Below are 3,826 nucleotides of genomic sequence, written 5' to 3'. Positions count from 1 at the left end.
TAACACCATATACAACCATGTTTTCGAATTTTGCACATAAACCTCCCCATGATGCAAAATAGCAACTGCTGCCCACCAATACTAAACATAGTAAATTAACAAGTTTTTCCGTTTTGACAAGTCATATAATCAGATTTGCCATTTTGAATCCTTTCATGAAAAGGATTCAAACATCAAACTAGATGTGCAAGCAGAGAGAGTCAAGACTATAGTTCCTGGCTGTTTGATGTGTATTGTTTGGACAGAAAGAAATTGGCGCTTTTTTGAGGATACTGAGAAATCCTTGGTTCAATTACAAGCTCTATGCCAAAAGACTTTATTTGATTGGTCTAGGTGTTGGGGCTTCTCGTATTGTTCCACTATCTTGGAGTTTATTTCTTCTCTTAGTATTGCACTTTAAGTTTTTTCTTGTTGTTTGTTGCTATTTGTTTGTTTGTTGCATTTCCTTGTGTTCACCATCATGAACACCTTGTATTTTTTCTTCTTCTGTTTATCAATTTTTTTTAATAATACTCTTATTACCTATATAAAAAAAAAAAAAAAAAAAACAATATAGAGTTTCTTAATCAAGGAAAAAAAATAATTTTAATAATACTCTTATTACCTATATAAAAAAAAAAAAAAAAAAAACAATATAGAGTTTCTTAATCAAGGAAAAAAAATAAAAAATAAATAAATCAACCAAATCAACTAATCAAGTAACTTTTCAATTCTAAAGTTGCTATTGCTTATCTTGTTGTTCAATCAGATATATGTTAGAGGATGAATCTGTGTTTGATTCGATGAAAAATGTTTTCAAATGAAAATATAAGAAATTATTTTTAAATGTTTTGGCTACATTTATGAAAATTCTCCCAAAAAATGCTGTGGAAAATATTTTTTATATTAAAAAAAAAATCCTGATTGGTAATTAGCAGACATCGATGACAGTGGTTGACCACTGAAAACCAAAGACATTAGTGGGTGGAGATTCAGGGTCCGTTTGGATACCATTTATTTTGCTAAAAACTGAAAACACTGTAACAAAATAATTTTTAAATGTGTGAATAGTACCATGAGACCCATTTTAATGAAAGTTTGTTGAACAAAAAATGTTTGTGGGTTCCATAAACAGTGCATGACAGACACATTCTAGTGAAAATTTTGCTGGTCAAAGAGGTAGTTGGTCTCGTGCACTTTGTCATTCCAGTGAAAATTTTGCTCGTCAAAGAGGTAGTGGGTCCCGTGCACTTCTGCTGGTCAAAGAGGTAGTTGGTCTCATGCACTTTGTCATTCCAGTGAAAATTTTGCTCGTTAAAGAGGTAGTTGGTCCCGTGCGCTGTGCATGAGACCCACTGACAGAAAAATTCCCACATGAAACGCGCTTCTAAAAAAAAAAAAGAGGAAAACACAAACGCACAAATCAGAAATGCAATCCAAATGCATACTCAGTTGATAAATTTTGGGTGACAAACAATAGGGGTAAAGAGTGGAGGTTCAATTGATAAATTTTGGATGAGGTGGAAAATGGTTTCTGAAATATGAAAACGTAAACCAATATCTGTCATAAGTGCCTTTAATTTACGATCAACCTTGGTATAAACCTATTCCAAGTTAATCCCTTTGAGTTGATTGCTCTTAAGATAAATGGGTTAGGACAAAATTTAGATACAAAATTAGTTATAACTTTAGGCTACAAACTTAATATTTTTTTTTTACTGGAGATGAATTTTGACAAATCTATTATTGAATTAATCTTCTTTTTATATTCTCCATACTTGCAAAATTTCAAGAAAATTAAAGATTAATAAATATGTCATTAATAAATTTTGGGTAAAATATCATTTTTGTCCCTAAACTATCACAAAAGTTCGTTTTTCGTCCCTAAACTTTCAAAAGTTCTATTTTCGTCCCTAAACTTTTCCAAACGTATTGATTTTCGTCCCTCTATCTGACGGAGTGCTAACGTGGCTTGACAGAGTGCTGATGTGGGATGGAAGAAAATCAATACATTTAGAAAAGTTTAGGGACGAAAATAGAATTTTTGAAAGTTTAGGGATGAAAAACAAACTTTTGTGATAATTTAGGGACGAAAATAGAACTTTTGAAAGTTTAGGGACGAAAAACGAACTTTTATAATAGTTTAGGGACGAAAATGATATTTTACCCATAAATTTTTTAAATTATAAATTTTTGTAATTTAAAATTATACACAAAATATAAGCTTGTAGATCATATAGTAAATAATATCCGATTGACACAAAATTTAAGATGGATATTAAGAGTGCAAAGAACATGTAATTCAACGGTTAGATTGTCAAAATATGTTGTAATATTTATTTTATTGAGTGAGTTCGTAACCTTAAGTTACAACTAATTTTGTAGCTAAATTTTGTCTAATGGATTAATGATTTTTTATTTTTATTTTTTTAAATATAAAAATTCTACTCTAACCTAATATAAATGTATATATGTGTAAAACTCTCTCTTGAAGATTTGAATTTCAGCCTTTGCCCCTATACCCCGCAAGTACTTGTACTTATAGAATGACTATCACACGCATCTTTGGTGATATAAATAGGTTAACGTTTAAACGAGGGATTCGGGTTTCTAAGTACGACATTCCTATAACCCCACATTAAGAATTGACATTGGTTTTGTTCTGATCTCCCATCCACTAATGCATTCCATATATGCCAGTGCTGCATGGAATATATGAAGAATAAAAAAAGATAGAAAGAAAAGAAAAGAAAAGGAAATGCCATATAGTATAAACATTACCGCGTAACCGGGAAAAAAAAAAAGAAAAAAAAAGGAAAAAAAAAACAACAACAACATACAAACAAACAAACATTGCCTTACACTAGTGGTCTCTCTCTCCAATGGAGCCTTCTAGTGTAACATTGATGTAGCAACCTAACGCTTCTATTGTGGGGCCATCTAGTATAAAGTTTGATGAATTTTCTTGAATGCCTAGCTTAGGTCTTCTATTGTGATATATAATATATCTTTAGCAAATAATTATTTGCTTCTCTTTGCCAAAAGCTTTATAACTCAACAAATACCTCGTAGTATTTTCTATAGAAATAAGCAAGGTTCATATCCCCCAACTCGTAACTACTAAATTATTTTTTTTTAACAAATACTATTTGCTTCTCTTTGAAAACTTATTCAAAAAAAAAATTATTATTCTAAAAATTCATAATAACATTGAGGGGAATGCATATTAGCTTAACAAAATAATTTAATGTCCATCAGATCAGGTTAGTCCCTTTAGAGGAGAAGTTACAATCCCAGAGGTTGGTAATGAACTTAAAAATCAATGACATTGCTTATTCTCTTTTACGAGAAGAACTAGAGTTCAAATTTCCCCTTTCTTATTGTATCCCAAAAGTTAACAATGAACTTATAACTCAATGACATTGCTCGCTCTCTTTTATGAGAAGAACTAGGATTCAACTCCCTCTCCTCCATTGGATCTCAGAGGTTAGTAGTGAACTTATAACTCAATGATATTGCTTGCTCTCTTTTACGAGAGGAACTAGGTTTCAAATCCCCCACTATCAGAAAAAAATCTACAGTTTTGAACTAGAAAAGACACTATAATGTTCCTTTTTTCATTCCATATACCCACAGAACTCCGAAAGAAAGTGTAAATCCATTCGTGTACAAATCAATAAGCAAAAATGAAATAAAGTCTCTTTTTGCACCATTTATAGCAGATATCTTAGTAAAAGTAATGACATTTCCTCAGTGACTGATGCATGAAAAGATCATAACACACAAAATAAAAATAAAAAAGATAAATCACAAGAAAACGGAAGCAACAGGAACTTGTTCATCAATA

Source organism: Quercus suber, unplaced genomic scaffold (assembly GCF_002906115.3).
Source record: "Quercus suber isolate HL8 unplaced genomic scaffold, Cork oak 2.0 scaffold_616, whole genome shotgun sequence".
In the NCBI taxonomy this organism is placed as follows: Eukaryota; Viridiplantae; Streptophyta; class Magnoliopsida; order Fagales; family Fagaceae; genus Quercus; species Quercus suber.
This window is presented reverse-complemented; position numbering follows the sequence as displayed.